The sequence below is a fragment of the Rhinichthys klamathensis genome, unplaced genomic scaffold, assembly GCF_029890125.1.
Source record: "Rhinichthys klamathensis goyatoka isolate OS25496 unplaced genomic scaffold, OSU_Roscu_1.1 h1tg000051l_1, whole genome shotgun sequence".
Classification (NCBI taxonomy): Eukaryota; Metazoa; Chordata; class Actinopteri; order Cypriniformes; family Leuciscidae; genus Rhinichthys; species Rhinichthys klamathensis.
The window spans coordinates 7,501-28,466 of record NW_026606597.1 but is presented as its reverse complement, the minus strand read 5'-3'; positions in this window follow the sequence as shown (position 1 = coordinate 28,466).

Below are 20,966 nucleotides of genomic sequence, written 5' to 3'. Positions count from 1 at the left end.
GCTCAGAAAACTAAACCTACACACACCGAAAAATATGACATGCATTTCAGTCATATAACACCCCTCTCTATCTAATCCTCACTAACATCTCATACATCACTGAGGATTATATTTTTACTTTACTATATCTGACATGTAAATACACATTTACATAATTAGTGTTAATATAACTGTATTAGTTATATATATATATATATATATATATATATATATCAGGATAGTGATATATAATATACTATATCTATATTAGTTCCATAATTAAAGTTAAAGTAAACTAAAGTTAAAGTTAGTTCCATAATTAGAGTTAATATATCTTTATTAGTTATTTTATGCTATTTATTAAAATCCAACAACACATTCTAATTTTTGTTTGTAAGACATCAGACCAATTTAGAAGTTTTAAGTAAGGACAAGAAGACTTGTGAAGCAATTCTGCGAAAAAAAAAAAAAAAAAACAGGAAATATATAAAGACTTATAAGCTGAATCAAGAGGGTGTTTCTTCAACACAGGATCTTATTAAAGATGCAAAAAAGGTGTAAAGAAAGAGAAGAGGAAGCTATTCACGCATGCATACACTAGAGTTTGGCAAAGGAGTCAGCCTTTTGAGACTGTCCTTCCTCCTGCATCCCTTTATCCGTATGGCAGGATACTTTCAGACACAACGGGGGGGTGTTAGGGTTAAGGAGGAGGTCTGTTGACAGCACAGATACACACTGATGTACAAATGCAGGCACACACATACATACACACAATAATCTTCTGGCAGAACAAAACAATACCCTAGTGAGTGGCTTGGCCCGGGCACCCTGGCACCCACTCTCCTGCATCCTCAGTTCCTGGCCTGATTGGTGCCAGCTCTCCTGACTCTTTCTGCCAAACGCATAAAGAAAAACTGTGAAGAGGGGCCCTGTGGAAGAGATTGAGGACGTCTTCAGATATTCCGGTAAATAGAGAAAACATTTCTTCCAGAGCAGAAATCCAGGGGAGGCCACAAGAACATTCCAGAGGAAAGATATTTCACTCTGCCAGTCAGACCTGCTGCATAATAATTCAACAGCCGACGATAAAAACCTGAAGACACTAAAGTATCATCATTACATGCAGAGGGCTCTGAAATATTTAAAAAGGGTCTGATTGGCTGACAAATTATAAAACACTCAAACGTGTCTGAGCAAAGTTCAAATGCTAACACCAGCTTGTGAATTGAGATAAAAATCAGAATATATAAAGCCTAGGAGGTTTAATACTTCTACCCTTTATCTCTCTCTCACTCCCTCTTCTCTTCTTGCTTCGCTACTCCAGGCCCAAAGTGCTCATTTGTGATTAAATAAAGTCATCGTCTAGCAATCATTTATTCTTAATGAATTCCAGTCTCTCTCCAGATCACTCCGTCCTCCAAAACTGTTCTTTCTTCTCATCAATGTAATATAAGAGAGAGAGAGAGATAAAACAATGAAAGGAAGATGAACAATCTACATGCAGTGGATCCACAGTAAAAATACAATACAATAATATCTGTTTTCAATGACTGCCTGAATGACCTCCCATCACCACAAAGCCAGTACAAAATCCCTTTGATTCTTCATTGCTTTTACTTCTTAAACTTCCTTGGCTGCATTTCTGTTTAACTTCTGCCAGCAAATCATTGAAAAAACACTGATTGCAAAGGAATCAAGTCTGCATCTGTTTTATTTTTCTAAACGTTTGCTCAAGGCTACAATAAATAATATTTTTCAAGGAATCATTGCAGGATAGTATAATCAGGCATCTGTAAATTGGCAATCATCGTCATAACATCCATCTATGACCGGTAGGGATACTCTCACCCAGTGCTGTGGATTGATTTAATGCAGCACAGGTTTTTGTGGGTACAAAATGACATTACTATGGTTTCTTACTGGTGGGACAAAAAAACAACAACAACATTAACGTAACAGAAGATAAATAATTTCCAGACCATATTTTAAACAAATTTATATTATTTCCACAATATAAAAATGTCTTTATACAAGAAAATATATACCTGTTCGTATATTTTAGGAGGAGGGTCCCTCACAAGGGTATGATTTCTTTTGAGGATTCTGTAGCATCAAAAAGTTTGAAAACCCTTGAGTTAAGATGGGAATTCATAACAAGGGCATAACTTTGGTTATTAGCATTATATTTGTTGCATTAAGTGTAAGAGGTCGCACTATTGAGTCTTGCAACTGACAAATTCTTAAAATGAACATACAATTCTATCTGTTTGTCCGCAGGTGTATATTAGTAACGATGTAGTTGTATTTTACTTTGTGATGTGGAATGAAATGGAGAATGTTCCAATAAGAGATTGAGAAATGACGCTCGTCATATTAGAGTAATATTTAATGTAACAATTGGTAATGACTGGTAAGGGGAGGATCTAGAAGGAAATAACCTCTGCAGATGCTTCGGCAAATGTAAAGAGAGATCACAATCACAGACTTCTAAGGGTGCAGATTACAGATTATTTGGGTGGTTAAGATGAAAGACCAGGCCAAAGCCCCTCTTGATATGGTCCAGCAACATCTGTATGGTGTGACAGCTGCTTCTGTAGTGAAGCATGTACTGACTGTTCCATAGAAACACTTGTCATTTCTTCAAACTGTAAGCACACTCTACTTAAAAAAAAAAAAAAAAAAAATGTCTGGCTAGATATGTGATACATTCTTTGCATGTCACAAATACATCAATGCTCATACATGTCCTCACACACAAAAACACACGTGCCATGTAGCAGAACCTGATTTCACCATGTACAACATGTTCCTGGATCAACATCTTTGTTGATCCTGGAACAACATTCCATTCAGCCAATCAGATTTGAGATGACAAGTTTACAGTTTATGTCAGGTTTAGACTTACAATCAGGGTTTGATGCTTCTACATCAGTGTTATTCACCTATCATTTCCCACTAAATTTAGGGATCACTTATAGGTAGGGTTATGTTTACATTTTTAGGACTACATTTTCAGACAGGAATGTTGTTCCAGGATTGACTAAATATTTTGACCCAGGAACGCGTCTAACTCTGCAAAATCAGGACGTGCGTACATGTATATGCATGCTCACATGGACACCTGAGTAAGTCAAGCAAAAAATAATCACATTTCTGACCTGCAGCCCACTCTTCACCTCAGAACATGCCCTCAGCGAGCAGATCTTCTTCGGGAAGCATGAATGACCCAGCCGCCCTGCATTAGTCCCCATTAGTTATGCTAACTGCATCATTAGGACTCAACAACCATTCATTACGCAGGTGTGACACATCAATTATTGCTGATGACAGAGAGAGAGAGAGAGAGAGAGAGAGAGAGAGAGAGAGAGAGAGAGAGAGAGAGAGAGAGAGAGAGAGAGAGAGAGAGAGAGAGAGAGAGAGAGAGAGAGAGAGAGAGAGAGAGAGAGAGAGAGAGAGAGAGAGAGAGAGAGAGAGAGAGAGAGAGAGAGAGAGAGAGAGAGAGAGAGAGAGAGAGAGAGAGAGAGAGAGAGAGAGAGAGAGAGAGAGAGAGAGAGAGAGAGAGAGAGAGATTTCCTAGGAAAGAGAAAGAGGAGATCCCACATAACTCCACTCGAGGCTGCAGTGAATGTCAGCCAGTGTCAGGGTGTGTTTGTCTCCCCCACTGCTGGTCAAGATGCCCTAGAGTAGCTATCTGTCACGACTGCCCTTTCTTTGCGTGTGTGTCTAGGCATTTATTTGCTCACTCACACTTTCTGACTCGACACACATATTGGGAACATTAAGAGTAGTGGAGACCATCAGACGGGGGTTGTGTGTCTCTTCAGGAAAGGTGACAGAAAGTTGTATACTGTATGACTCAGTCTGACACTGCCAAATGTCCTTGAGACACATGCTCATATACTATATACATACTCAAAAAGGAATGAGGGAACATAGCTGTCAGTTGGTTATAGAGCAGAGACTATGGGCCAGGATTTATGTAAACTCAAAGGGACTAAAGGAAGTCACTAATATTAATATGATATCATAATACTCCTTTTCACTCCAAGGCCCGCTATTGTCCTCAACAATAATCAAAGGCCCATAGCCTTAGTTTTGTCTATAATACTTATTTTAATTTTAAAGAAACTAGGAGTGCTTATAGATTAAAAAAAGTCATTAAATTATAAGTATATAATTACAATTACAATTAAAACAATTACATTTCTGGATTCCAGAAGTTTTAATAGGTGGATGTTCTTCAGGGTTCTATAATCCAATTCCTCTGAAGTCACACAATAAATTGTGTGATTTTGTGTGCACAACAGACCAAAATGTAAGCTTTTATTTACTAATCTTTCCCTCTACTGAGCTCTTTTTTATTGTGGGGAGGGGGGTTAACTATTCCTGCAATCCTCAATCTACCCACTTTATTGGAAAAACAGACTGTGGTATCCAGCAGAGGGCACTCACACTTATACGCACAAGCAGTGTTTCTTTCGTTCCAGAACAGTCTCTTGGGGACAGCAGACTGATTTGACCTCTTCTGCCCTTACGTCTGTTATTTCGGCAGTGACCTCACAGATGTCACTCAGTCTTCTGCTCGTGGGCCAGTCTGCTGACAGGAGGTCACAACCAGTGCTGACCCCGTCACGATCACTTTGCGCACAAAGAGGACATGCACACAGACTCTCACACGCAGGTCTCAAGTCTTTTGTCACAGTGTGGTGTGTATAGTTGCGGTGTGTGTGTGACAGTGTTTACCCAATGGTTTCTGTTGTTGGTGTGTGAGAGTGTGTTTATGTGTGCCAGCATCAGTGAACAGCCTATTTTTTACATTTCCACATGCAGAGTTACTGTGATTGCCATCTCGCTGCCAATGTGTGAAAACTGCTAATGAGAGACAGAGAGAGGAAGGATGGAGAAAGAAAAGGTGGCAAAACATAAACTGTTTACTTGCAAACCACCCACACGTCTCCTCTCTCTTTACCTTCCTCACTATCTTTGTATGTCTCTGACTTTGTCTTACACAGGCATTTAGCAATTATTTGTTAGTGAGGAGAGACGCAAAGATAGTTTTAAAATTTCCAAAAGCAATGAATTTAAAAATCTCCAAACAAAAAGTTTGTCTCAGCTTGTCTCTATAATTACATACTGTTGAACTCATTCATTAATTAGGGGATAGATGAAATTGCTCTGGGTACATTCAATAATGTATTATGCAGATAAATAGAGCAATTATAATAAGTCATTCTAATTATAGACAAACATTAGGAAACAGCAGTAACACACCATGCGTCTGTGTCCAATTATGTTTGGCTGCTACTGTCCTCCATTTTCAATGCTTGGGTAGCCATGCTAGCCAGACCATAATCACAGCTAAACATACATTAAAAAGAGGAAATATGTGTGAGTACACACACACACACACTCACACGCACACACAAATTAAATGACTGGATGATTTATGAATGAGTAAATAAGTTAATAACACAGTGAGCGACTGAACAAGCGAACAAACAAATGATTGAAGGAATAAGTAAATAATTGAATACCCCAACAATGAACGAATGACTGAATGGACAAATGAATAAACAAACAAATTACCTGTGATCTTGTGTATTTTTGTGTATTTGTATTTGTCTGTGTTATTGTTTGTGTTTTGTAATAATATGCTTATAAAGCTTTGATTGATTGATTGATTGATTGATTGATTGATTGATTGATTACACTTAAATGAATGAGAAAAGTAAAAAAAATGGTCAATAAATGAAGTGAATAATTGAATGAATGAGTAAAATAACTTAATAACTGATGGATGAATGAATGAATGAAAGACTGACCATTTGAATTTATAAGTAAATAAGTTAATAACCTGTACAAAACGAATGATACATCGGTTAATAAGTTAATTAAAAATAAATTAATGAATGAACGAACAAATTAATGTTTAAATGAACGAGTAAATAATTTAAATACTAATTATTGAATTAATACATGAACAAAACTGTTTGAATGAATGAGTTAATAATCAATGAATGAAAGAACGGAACAAATTAATGAATGAACAATTGCGATTGAATAAGTAAATAAGTTAACAAAATGAATGAACAAATGAGTGTGCAAGCAAACAAATAAATGAGCAAGCAAACAATATATTTGCATGCAATATATTTTGCAGGTCCATGTTGCTCAGTGAAGCTTGTTCTAAGTGCCTTTGTCATCACAGCTGAACCTGAATGATCCTGAAACAACTATATTCTCCACTGTTCTCTCTGTACTCACTCTCTCTCTCTCTGCTTTAACCCTATGAGTCACATCTTTACAGAGCAGCCTGTAATGGTGTTTAATATTAGGCTATTTGCTCCCTCCCATCAGCCCTCTATGATTTCTCTGATCCATTAGCCTTGGTTTTCAGGGCTCCTGCAGCTAAACACATTTTCTCCTCTCTCGCCCTGGATCCCACATGAGGATTCATCCCTTTGCCCTGGAGCTAATGTATTTAATTCAATCACAGCAATCCATACCAGGACCTTGTTCCTTTCAGCCTCTCTGGAGGGGGAAGAAAGAGATGAAGGGAAAAACGGAAAGAGAGAGAGAGATGGGTGAACGGGCAAATAAACAACCTGACCCCCCTACACACACACCCCACTGATCTTCAGGGACAGGCCTGTCGAATCTCGATAAGAATAACCATGCAACCACCCACTCGCCAGAGCAACACACACACACACACGCTCAATCACAGACTCTCAGACAGCCAGTAGTGACAAGTGTACGAAGACTAATCTCTGAACCAATGAAATGTCAGACAGACAGCGAGAGAAAGCAAAAGGAAAAAGGAGCGAGTATAACTAGAGAGAGAGAGAAAACAAGAGCAGCAGCAGTCGTGTTGGCTGTCCCTCCTCTGTCAGCCGGAGGGTAACTGCAGTAGCAGCTATAAAAGTTTCACAACACATCTGTGTCTGTGCCCTCTTTTTTTTCATGCCTCCTTTTTTCAAGGCCAGTTTGCCAGCGATGTCGAGAGGGGGAGGTGGGAACAATCCGCGTACCCCCCCATCACCCTCCACTTCTGTTTTTGCTGCTCTAGTGCTCATCAGACTCAGTCACTTGTGCAATGTGTTTTTATGAATTAATAAACGGCACTTTAGAGGCCCGGGGCGGGGGGAGCACGAGGAGGCGGCAGGGAGGGGAGCAGGCAGTCGTTGGCAGCTTAATGAGCACCATGGGGACGTCTCTCTCTCCCCCTCCCTCTCGCTCGCCCGCTCACTAACACACGCACACACAATGCTCTACATCACTGTCACCGGCATGCAGAGCTTGGCCGCAGAGCGCCAGATGACTATCATTACCCAGATAAATACATCTGCCCTCAGCTATACCCCCTCTCACTAACACAGCCCTCTCCATCCATCTCTCTTTCCCGTTCTCCCCCAACATTCCTATCTATCCCCCTCTCAATCACTCCCGTTCCACTATAGCTCTCTCTTGGTGTCGACCACACCTCTCCGCTCCATCCGTCTCTCTGTGGCTTTGGCTCGTGCGTCCCCGAGGGCCGTCTTTCTCAAACAGGTTCATTGATTAACAGCCTGCCATGATCATTGATTGAGGCGGTTCAGGTCTCAGCTGCACGCAGAGTCATTTCGGCTCTTTGTGTAGCTAATGATGCTTGTGATGTATGAAACATTGTCATCCACCACGACGACACCTCCGTGACAGAAAAAGTCGTCACAATAATTTTCATACATATTCGCTTGTGTTACGTGCTACTGTTGCAGGTATCGGACTGCCGTTGCTAATAAGGTTCACTCCGGCTCATCATTGCAGTTGCAGTTTGCACCGCATTGTGACAGGCCGGCTGAAAGAAAATACATTTCATTTGCCAAATTAGGCCTGAAACAGCCCTCCGTCTCAACTGAGAGGGGATGGTAAATGGTCTCATTAGAGTAGTATGGGCTTTCTCCAGACCATAATCACTGCCATGACAACCGTTTCCTTAGAAACTGGACCGGTCGCCAGGCAGCAGCACAGATTCCTTCTGTGGTGTCGACCTGGGTAAAAAAGGCCTGGAGCCAGAGGGAGTGAGAGAGAAATGACATTGTGACACCGTGCAACAGGCATGAAATCATTAGAAACATTTGTGCAGCAAATAGTAAAGCACAAATCACCCTTTATTATTAATTTGTTTTACTTAGATATTTTTAAATTACGTGTGTGTATGCACCAAAATTAAAGATCTGGTCAATAATTGTCATGCTATGTATGATCACCAATAAATGGTTGACATTACAATTATAACATAAATGTACAATACAAAAAATGGATATTCATCTTAAGATTTATTAAAGAATACATTTAACAGTGTTATTAAATTATTAGTGAGCGTTAGATGACGGAAAAATGTAACCTAAAGGTAAAAAAAAGAGAGAAATGCACATATAACCACTATCAGCCAAAATATATCCAATATTGATAAATAATATCCAAAACCAATCAATAATAATAATTAAAAAATCCTCTATTTTATTTTAATCTGAATCAAATAGGGGTGACATCAGAATATCATGCAGGTTTCTAAGCTGAGGGTCTTACAATGGCTTCAAGGACAAATGAGAGAGAAACTAATTCAAACAAACAGTGACCTGTTTATTCCTTTCTTTCTATCTCCGTCTCATATTCATTGTATGCTCCTTTTCCTCCCACTCTGCTCCTGCACTTCAGTCCTCTCAGACAATATGCAATTTCCAATTCTATATCTCTCTCACTTGCAGTGCTTTTTAAAGACTACATCTCACTAGTCCGCTCAAACTGAAGGATTACAATTTAGTGGTGTAATAAAGGATTGCCTTGATAGATGCTGGTACTCTAGACCCAATAAAGAAAGAGAGCGAGAGATAGACAGAGCGAGAGAAAAAAAGCATGAAATCAAAAATACAATCCTTCTGAATGATACATGTCTGAAAACCAAACAATGTTCTACTAGATAATGCAATTCACTTTCATTACACACCACCTAATATAGCAACCACAATAGAAAAACACATTACCCATCATTTCATAAAGTGGCGCAGGGAGAGATGGAGGGAGGGTGTGAATGAGGAGTTTATTTCGACTAGTGCGTGTTGAGAGTTGACCTAGCTGGCTCTGTAATGAGGGATGTGGGATTAAAATGTGCTAGCGTCTGCCTGAAGAGCTCCTGTGCTTATTCTAATGGAAGCTGTTGGCTGACAGCAGCACCACTTGACTGCTGCAATAGTCATTCTGTCATAATAAAACACTTAACATCAGACCCTGCATACTCGCTCCCTCGAGTGCCACCACTCCGTATCTCTCCGTCTCTCTCAGTGTCACTCTCATTCACTACTCCATTCTGATTCTCTCTCTCGCTCATTAGTGTCCTCGTCCACAAAAATATTAAGCAGCACAACTGTAACATCGATAATACTAATAAATGTTCTTGAGCATCAAATCAGCATATTAGAATGATTTCTGAAGGACACTGAAGACTGGAGTAATGATGCTGAAAAGTCAGCTTTGCCATCACAGGAATAAATGACATTTACATTAAAATAGAAAACTATTGTAAACTGCAATAATGTTTCACAACATTGCTTTTTTGCTGCATGTTTGATCAAATACATTTTGAGGATTTTTTAGGGATGTTGTTGAGGTAACAGGTTGTCAAATGATCTGTTATAAATCATTGGCACAATAGCAAAGGAGGAGCATTATCAAACCAACATTCATCAAATGTTTTGAGAACATTATTGGCCTGAGATGACAAAATCTCATAAATATGATGTGGTAACAAAAGCTCATAACATTTTAAGGATATTTTGGGGAAGCTGTTTAGGTAACAGATTGTAGAATGTTCTTTTAACCTTTAAAATATTGGCATAATGTCCCATAATAAAGTAGGAACATTATCAAAACAGCATTCATAAAATGTTTTGAGGATGTTATTCTGAACTGTGTGAACTGTTGCACGAAATGTGTTTGCAAGCGATGAGAGAAGCTGATTGGGGGCCACTGAAGATCGACACATTGGCCCAAACAACAGAACTCCTGGTCAACGGAACTGAACTCGTTCACAACTGTACTTTTTTTTTTGTGTATTTTTCAGTTTACATAGGCCTATAGCTTTCTCTTATCCTTGATATATCAATGTCTTTCAGTATTAGTAGGCTATATTACTTTCTTAGAATTGTATGACAGTCGCATTAAATCTGAGTGTAGCCTATGTTACTTTTGAATTAACAGCTAGATTTGTTTTAATCCAAACTCCAAACTGCCTGTTTGAAGATGAATATAACACCGATGACGCAATAAAGTTTCCATTTACAACAAAGGTAGTCTTAATCCGCTGCTATAATATTGTGTTCTATGCATATGAATACTGTATTTTGCTACTTAAAAGTGTTAATCTTACTATTTCTGTTCGAAGTAAAAGTTAACAATATTTCAGTAGGGCCTAACTCATAAAGAGGTAATGGGAAAATTGGAAAGATATGAGCATTCAGTCTAAACCGTTTTCAGTCTTTTGTGTTTCTAGCAAATATTGTATGTACTTGTAATATCGTTGTATGTTGACAGACCATGTTTTAAAATATTTCAGGTAATTACTCTGGTGCTGATGGTCAATGTAAAGGACATAATCTGGCAAATATTGAAGCAAACAATTATGATCTAACAAAAACCTGCAGGATGGAAATGGGAGCTAGAGTCTTGTAACTGGTATGTGGTTTTGTAACTTTTGTTGTAAATCTTCATAGAATTACCTTTAGATTATAGTACAGATTATAATCTTGTTCAAATGTTAGGAAATGATTACGTTGGTTTAAGAAAGCCAACATATTGTTAACCTATTTAAACTAAATATTATTATTATTATGATTTCTGAGACAAAATTTTTCAACTCTTAACTCCTTTAAGTGCTACAATCACCTAACACAGACCTTAAAGTCTGAAAATTAGCCCATGGTTTATTCACCCTCAAGCCATCCTAGGTGTGTATGACATTCTTCTTTCAGACGAATACAATCGGAGTTATATTAAAAAATGTCCTGGCTCTTCCAAGCTTTATAATGGCAGTGAATGTCATCAAGCCAACATCAAAGTTTGTTCACATAATTTAGCCTCTAGTTGTGTTATTAACATGTATATAATGGATAAAGTATATGTTTTAAATTACAGAAACAAAATATATACTCATAAGGTATCATATTTATACTTATAATATAATAAATGAGTTAATTTCTGATTATTTCTGATTGGCTAATTTTGAAAGTTTTCAATGTCAATATTGCTTGTGATCTTAATATGTATGTATTTGTATTCTTTCTGTTTAAACTGTTGCATGATCTTCTTTTAGGCTATGAGGAAAAACTCTACCATGCACACAGAGAATAGAGCTCAATGCTGCTAACTGGGAGAGCAGCTGGAAAACTAGAAGGGAAGAACAGTAGAACACTATTAATACAGTTGACTGAACCAAGACAAGCAAAGACTGATGATGAGCGCTCTGAGCAAACACACCAGTCAAGACCCATGATTGCACATTGGACTTTACTGAGTTCTTCATGTAATGTTGGGCCTTTACTGTACGCAGAAGTTCTAATAATTTATGTGGATACCATTTATAAACTTGTTAGATTTTGATGTTTTAGTTTTGAGATTAATAAAATTGTATGTTTTAACTAAGCATTTTTTTTTTTTTTATGTTTAAGAGAACATTTTGGGAACAAAAATAAAACTTCCCGCTAAAAACTTTATAAGAATGTTAAGGGATAATGTTCTAAAAATGTTATGATTAAACCTTTATAGAAGGTCATCACTAAACAATTTTAGAGTGCTCTTAGAGAATGTTATGCCATCTTTTAAGAGACCATTCTGGGAACAAAAATAAAACTGCCCGCTGAAAATGTTATAAGAATATTAGGGAATAATGTTCTAACAATGTTAGCATTAAACATTGTAGAATGTTTTTAGAGAATGTTATCCTAACTTTTAGGAGAACATTCTGGGAACCAAAATTAAACTACACGCTGAAAACATTATTAGAACACTGCATGGTAATGTTCTCAGAACATTTTTACTCTAGCTGGGTTACCGCGTACAGCGTGTCGAAAACAAAAACGCCCACAACATCAGCTCTGCTTGTCCTGAGGCTTCCTACACCGTAAACTGAACAGACTAACGGACAATGACTTTGATTGTACCATATCAATGCGAGCGCGAGTCCGAAGATGAGACATTGGAAGAACTAGTTATTCAACCCGAACCTCCATCGCAAGGACGACTCGAGCAGGCCGTTTCTCAGTACTCAACTCTCAACTCAACTCAACTTTATTTATAAAGCACTTTCAACACCACAAGTGGAACCAAAGTGCTGTACAGAAGGTATGATACACTAGTAGATACACTACTCAGTTTGAGGTACATTATGAGATGTTGCAACTGTAATTCCTCACCATCAGCATTAACAAGTGCTTGTCCATCAACAAACCGATTATTTTACTTGTACTAATTTATTTACCGAGTATTTTTCTAATATATTGCGGTGAACACGTGGAACAGTGCATGTATGCAATGTATACATTAGCCGAGCTCTAGCGTGAATGACTGATGTAACATTAACGTTGGTAAAACAAATCTTGCTCCATGCTTAATCTTTCCTCAAAGTAGTGAGAACGACAGATAATCTGCATTAATAGACACAGTTTTAGGTAATAGTGGCCCATAACTGATTAGCAGAAGTATTTCAGTAAGACAGTGATAACATGAGTTAACCAGTTAGCAGGAGACCTACACAATATCAAACTCAAAACTAAGTATTTTGAACACCATCTTTCAAGAGCAAGCGGTTTGCGAATCCTGCATTGAAGATTTGAGAAGCAGTCGTCAGTAAAATAAAGGGAACACAGCAAAAAAATTTAAAGAGTAAACAAACTTAGACAGTGATTTGTTATCCTGTCTTGTCAAATGAAGACCTGTAGTCCCAAAATTAGCCTGTTTTGCAATCTTACATCATAATGCCATTCGTCATTATTATCGGTCTGTATCCAATAAAAAGGCACAGAAGACAGATCCTCTGCGGGCTGATGGTTATGGCATCTGGCCCAGCGGGGTCAGGCCAGGGGCACTTGGCCCATGTCATAAGCTGTTTATAGGATTGGTCTGCTGTTAATATTACACCATTCATCTACAGATTAACAACAGATAATGGTGGTGATTACAGGTTAAAATAAGGTTAAACTATTCTGGCAGTGACCAAAACATACATAAAATGTAGGCTAATGATCTCTATAGCAATAATGAAAGAAAAGAAAAATGACTACAAAAGGCAGTTATTTTTTTCGATTTCTGAACAACAATCTCCTCATTTAAAATAGATTATACTGCTGCTAAATACATCTAATCAATGTGATAAAGCTCATGTCAGAGAGAGAAGAATAAATATTGATTCTAGATATGTTTGTTTAACATTCTGAAGTGTTCCGTCTTGATTCAAAGGCATTCCTTTAAGCGCACTACTATTCACACGTTCAGTTCTGGGTTCAGAATGATTTTTATTTGAAAGAGATATATATTTTTATACAGCAAGGAGACATTCAATTTATCAAAAGTGACAGTATAAAAGTACATTGTTACAAATAAAAAGTTAATTACACACTTATACAGACAAGTACAGCAGTCACTATAGACAACTATAAACTATAAAAATATTGTTGGCTTATAACTTAAAGTAAGAAAAATCGAGTTAATACAAACAAAGGAGATTGGTTTAATAAAAAGAAACTCAAAATATTATGTTATCTGAACCACATTAATATTCTAAGTTGATTTGACAAAAGATAAAAAGTTGTGATAACAAATCATGAAAATAATTTTTACAGTAGTTTTTTTTACAGTTTCCACAAAAATATTAAGCAGTACAACTGTTTTCAACATTGATAAAGAAATGTTACGCACCAAGTCAGTACATTTAAATGATTTCTGAAGACTGAACAAACTGAATAATTCAGTTTTGACAATACAGGTAAAATTACATTTCAATATATATTCTAATAAAAAAAGTAATTTTAAATTGTAATAATATTTCACAATATTACCGTTTTTGTGTTTTTAATCAAATAAATGCAGCCTTGATGAGCATAAGAGACTTCTTTCAAAAACTTTTTTAAAAAGTTAGCGACCCAAAACTTCTAAACAGTAGTGTACATGTAGAACTTCATGTTTTATCCTTATCTCCCTGCTGGTATATATCTGATGAACTCACTTCTGTCTGAGATATTAAATGTGACAACTGCCCACTACTATTCAGTGCTCTCTGTCCGTTTCTGCTCTGTGCTCACTCCTCACTGGAGTAAATGTTTGGCCATCCCAGCAGTGCATTTAAAAATCCCCATGTCTGGTGTATGTGTGTGTTTAGAGCAGTGGCTTTAAATATGTCTGTCTGACAGCAGCTGCTCCTGATTTAATAGTCTTGGCTGAGGTGGCAGGCCTGGGATTCAGAGACCCATAGTAATCAGTGTCTCTGAAACTCGAACGGTTATTTAAAAATCAATGGCTCGTCATTAGACCTCAGCCCCCTCATTCCCCGTCTGCACATATATCGATCTGCTCGTACGCTTACTGGTTATCGATCAGACCGGTAATTTGCAGATAAGTGTACATGATGCATGGAGGGAGGGCCAGCCGGGTAATAGCGCAGCACTATTAATACTGGAGCGCTTAGCCACTATGGTCAAAAGGGGGACAAAGAGGACTGAAGGAAGGATTGTTTCAGGATGCGTACTATAATGATTTTGTGATTAAGAAAAAAAATACATGAATTGAGAGTCACTAAACATGCACAACATGCAGATTTCAGATAATTAGTCACATATGCTAGATGAAATCAGAAATATTAGGACTATGAATTATTACAGCATCCATCTGACTTGCTGCTTTGTAGTGTCATCTCATTTCTAAAATAGCAAATGACATTAATATAATTCAACAGAATATAATTTCAGGAAACTTGAATGCTTTTATGCGAGAATAGTAATATACAAAAATCACATAAAAACTTAGTTGCAAATGTACATAGTGGCTAAATATGGATTACTCAAAAATCTAAAATAAATAAAGGTAGTCTTATTATTATTTACGGTTGTTGTTATGAAAAAAGATGATCATGATGATGAAGACAAAGAAGGGAGGAGGATTACAACAGTAATGATAATGAGTTCAAAAGGCTTATTTTGAATTACTGATTGCATTAATTGGGCAATCAAGGTCAGGCGTGATCCATCACTCTCCTGATGATCAATAGAAAATGCTGTGGGAAAAAAAAGGGAGCAGGTGGTAAACTGAATGAACATCGGCCTATAATGTATCCATTTCACACAGGAGTGTGACTGGAATCTGAGTGTATCAGATGCAAACACACTCACAACTCTCAACCACACACCCTACATTCACAGAAATTTCCATTGTTAGCATTAGAACAATTAAAGCTTAAACTGCCTCTCCCTCCCCTGTTCCGCTGGAGGGTTTGTGTTTGAAGAGTGTCTCCTTTGTCCTCCGCTGATGCGGAGAAGGTTAAGTGCAGTATGCCACATCACTAAAAAAACAAGGGAAGAGGGCTTTCACTACCACAGCCATTCACTCTGAACTACTGCCCCAGTTATGGAGAATAAATTCAGTGGAGGGATGGATGGTAAGAAGTGAGCAGAGAGACCATTGGAGAGCTCTACATAAAGAGCTTTTAGATATAATTGTTCCGTTTTAGGTGTCTGTAAAAGCTTAGCAACATAAGAACACTTGTTATGCTAATAAACTGTTTTAAATATAAGGCTGGGGATAAAAAGGGAGACAAAAACAGACAAAAGAGGAAAGCCACACGCTGTTGTAGCAGAATAAACCTGTCCCAAGATCATCTCTCTCTTTCTCTCTCTCTATCCGAGTGTTGTTTCGGTCCTAAAGGGACACAACCAACAAAGGTTCACATCAAAGTCTCAGTCAGAAACACTACAGGCAACATTTGCATAATTTAAGTTTGTGTACAGTTGCTCTATGGCATTGATGTATCAGCCGCATCTAATGTCCGAGTTTGGACGCACCCCTTGAAACAACCACGCCAAAATAGTGCTTCCTGGTGTTTTAAATGTGCTGTGTGCACAGGGACAGCAAGCTCCATTTATAATGTAAATAAAGTATCTCACATCTGACTATTACTTGCAGGAAAATTATCAATATGCAGCTCTGGTGAGGTTAAAATACTCCAGATTCATGTGAATATAAAGATCATAGCCAGGTTTTTCCAGTAACACTTCAGGCCACCCCTCCTCCCCCCGCCTCCTCTTCTGCTTTGCACTGATTCAGTAACCATCCCATCACACCCCCATTAATGACAGGGACCCTGCTGGGCTTTTGTGGCTCCATCCACAGACTTTGCTCCAAACTGCCACCCCAGCTACTCAGACCCCCACAGGCAGCCCACCTAAACCCTCCGCCCTGACGCCAAGCCTCCCAGGACCCATTCAGCTGAGGGAGGAGTCCCACAGTGACCCTTTCTTAGGGGCCATTATCGGGACTCGTAATGGCTGCTGGGCACGGCTACACACTGCCTCAGCAATGCTATAGCTCTTTCACACCACTGCTGGCTGGATGTGGCATTTTGAATGTGGTGGGTAATGACGGGCAGAGAATGAGAGAGGAGGGAGGGATGAGTGTGCGGTGAGAGTCGGTTTACATGCCTAGTTATAGACATGAGTGCACGTCTACATGCAAGACCGAGAGGAAGAGAGACTAATGCCCTTCTGAGAGGACACGTGCTTTTATTAACAAATGAGGGTGGGTTCGCAGGCCTAACTGCCTAACCGATGGTCAGATTAGCCATCGTGTAAACTCGCTCTTCTATTGGTCCGCTTTCAACCGACGGAATGGAGTTCCGCTTTTCCACAATGACCATAAATCATCACTCATGGCTATTACGGCAAACCCACATGCATTACTACTCAAACACAGGTAAATGTGGGCAGGCAAATCAGTGCGCCAGCCTGGGATTTGCATTAGTGTGTAGTGCGGCGAAAGAGAGTTACACTCGAACACGCTGCACATGGCCATGATGTGCAAATGAGGCGGCCCTGGCACCTGCTGCAAATTTGCATGGATTCAGGGAAAGCACAGGCTGTAAATAGGGAACCAGATAAGAGAATGGTGTTGACTTTATTATTTCAATATGTTCCGACAATAAGGTTTTATTAGACGTAAGGGCGGGGCTGTTATGAGGAACTATGGGAATTTCTATTGCCAAGGAAATGTACGCATAACAATTTAACACCTTACACTACATGCTTTATCTGTTCTATCCAGCTAGTGCTCTGATGTAATCTAGCCTCATGCAAAATACTACTAAGCACAATCAAGCTAAAGTAGTTTGCATATGTAAAATCAAATGCAAACACAGAAGCATTGCAGAAGCAGGGAAAAAAATCAGCGATGTTAGATGAGAACGCCTTTGAAAATAATATCAAACGCATCAGACACATTTAAGATAAGAAAATGTCACTGGAAAAATAATGGTGCCGATATGTAAAGGTCGTCTGGATGGCTCATTTTTATGTACTGCGTGAAACGCTCAAAGGATTTAAAAAAAAAAGAGAAGTTATGAAGGTATTTCTCTGAGATCAATGAGCTAACACCTTTTCATAATTCAGCTGCTTTGATCATCTTGTCAGTTCTTCTTATCAGAAAGTTTCAGAAATGCATATCTGTTACAAGGCCATGTCTACAGCATTTCCCTTAGTGGAAACTCTTCTGTCTTTGTATAGTATTTTATTCTCAGTGTTTAAATGTCTTCAGAGAGAGTTTATTGAATAATTGAAACCTGTTTCCACCTCAGCATAAAAACAAAAAATTAATTGTGAGAACGTTTAAAATAAGAAATAAAATCACATTGTGAGATTTAAAGACATTTTGTGAGAAATAAAGTTGTCACATTGCAAAATGTACAGCTTACATATATAAGGTTGCAATTAACATTTCCTTTTTACTCAAAAACAGGCGTCCATACTAAAGTGAATTGTGTATTGTGAGACGCTGGAATTTGTTGTGCTGAATGCAAGACTAGTTCATATGATGCTTACATCGCATACACAACACGCACAGAGCGAGAAAGAGAGAAAAAGAAAAGCACAGACACACACACACATACACACGTTCCCACACATATTACACACACCACTGAAATTTGCAAAAACACAACCCTTCTGTGAAAGCTAATACACAGAATGGGCTTGGGGGATAAGCAATTTCTGCTTTGCCCCGCAATGAGTTTGCATAATAAGTCATTAGTTAGAATAATACAGTGCATTCACAGAATAACACATTCTTTGTGTTGGGAGCTCTAAGAGAGTGCTAAAATATTTAAATAAGGGGAAAATGAATCTGTGAATATCCAGCCTCCAAAGCTGTGGGTGTTGAATGTTAATCTCTCGCTCGCTCTCCTGCAAGCAACGAGTTTAACCCATACCGATGTTTATTCCTCATAAAACTAGGCCACATTTTCCATGCATGGGAATTTACATATTATTTACATTTGCTGTAACCTGTCTCTCTCTCCTGATTCTCTCATGTTGTCTAACAGACTGTGAGAGGTCGTTTTCATGCATTGTGTAGTATAATATAACTTGGCACTGCATGTTGATAGTGCAATGGATTTCTTCTGAATAATGTGTAGGAGTATACCAGTAGACACGGTTAAAAAAGACAGTTATGTATATATTATTTATGATTTCACTTGTTGGTGTAAATATAACACTGTTCTCTTATACAGTGGGGCTAGTCAGCATGCTGCAGATGTACGGTTTGGACTGTGCTGTGAGTCATACATACAAATACCCAACATACACAAATCTCTCTCTCTATCAGTGTATGTGTGTTTCTCTTGTTCTGTACACCATCAGTCTTGGTTGGCTCATTTATGGATTAGGGCTACATATCATAGAGAAGGAATTTGTTTGTTTGTTTGTGCTGGAGGCTGGAAGACGGTTTGAGATGAATAACTCAACAGGACTGCCATGTGCTGTTATGAGCCCAACAGAGCAGAGGCACTTCTGTAAAACCAAACACTGCACAAACATTACCATTCAGAAAACTCTAGCAACTTCAAAACATCCACATCTCCATATCCATGCAGTAAATAACAACACAGAGCTAGAAGAGCAAATAGGAAATTGGATTAGAGTATCCAAATAATGGCATTACCAGTCCTACTAGTCCAGTGGTTACTCAATCTATCGTGCAAAGCCTTCCAGAAAAACTGAAAACCGATAAAAATCCCAATAATAAAAGTCTTAGTAGTAATAGTATACTATATTGTCCACACAAAAAAAACACACAATAAAAATAAATTAGTAGTTGTAAATGCTAGTGAATTTAGGCATCCAATCATTTACAGTAAGAAAAAAAATTCTATTTAGAACTATTTAGCTATTATTTAGAATTTTAATGATTAAACGCGTTATTAAATTATTAGTGTTTTTAAAGATTACCTTTAAAATCAAAGGCTATCTAAATGTGCACACTCATTTAATCAATTATTTTATTCATTTTACAATTAAATATATTGTACTGGCCAAAATGAGAAAAAGTTATGATAACACTTTAGAATAATGGTCCGTATAATTAATTATACAGGAATTAATGCAGAACAAATAATAGTACAACATTAACACTTCAGTTACTATTATTAAATTATTACTATTATTATGTTACAAGATTAACTAATAAGTATATCAAATTTAGGACTGAGATAGTTCCTTATTAGGTAATCAGTAATTACTGCATAAGATTGACCTCATTAAGAACTAATAACTATGAAAAATGATAAAGAATTAGCAATTCATTACTAATCACAGCATTAACATGTGTCTGAGATGTAAGCAATTGTCTTTTTTACTCTAAACATGGTCATAAAATTAGGGGTGGTGGGAAAAATCGATTCTTAGATGCATCGCGATGCGGACAATTCTGAATCGATTCACAAATGTCACAAATGTCAAAAATCGATTTTATAAATGTTTTTTTTTTTTTATTAATTTTTTTCAATTTTTCACAAAAAAAGATGCATCGATAAACGTTTTAGCATCGCAGCCCTCTGAATCGTAATCGAATCGAATCGAGTCGAATCGTGAGGTGCCTAGAAATTCCTACCCCTACATACATTACAAATTACTCAAGTGTTACCTAGTCACTCTTCAAGAACTATTAGTGATCTGGACCATTATTTTAAAGTGAAAAACCTTTAAATAGTAGTAGTTGTTGAAGATTGGCTTTTTTTTTTTTTTTTTTTTTTACATGGTTATAAAGTGCATCATAATTACTCAAGAATTATCTAGTCACTATGCAGGGACTACTGATCTGGACTATTATTTCATACTTTTTTCTTGGCACTTTAAAATAATAGTCAAGATCACTAGTAGTTTTGAAGAGTGACTAGGTAACACTTGAGTAATTTGTAATGCATGTTATGACCATGTTTTGAGTTAAAAAAAAGACAATAGCTCAAACTCATTTAGTAATAATTATTGATTACCTAATAAGTATTACTTACTGATTAGTTAAACTTTTTTTAAACGTTTCCATTTTAGTTAACAGTAGTAGCGGAAGTGTTGTTTGTCCTGCATTACCGTTATTCTAAAGTATTACAAAAATATATTGGTCGGTAACCATTAGAGTGCTGATCCCTTGGCCATCCCTATAAATGTTTATAATGATGCTATATATGATGATTCCACTTCTCTGATGGATCTAAAGACAAACTATTACAGCACCCAAGAACTAAGCCAACAGGATACTGCCAAAAGGAGTTGCCCACCCCAGAACTCAAATTCAGCATCACTCTGCTGCCATTTCCCATATAATCACATTCCGGAGTAAATGACAAGCAAAACAATTAAGCTAAAGCTTCACTCCTATTCTGATAGGCTTGATGCAGTAAAACCTAGATGCACCTGCCA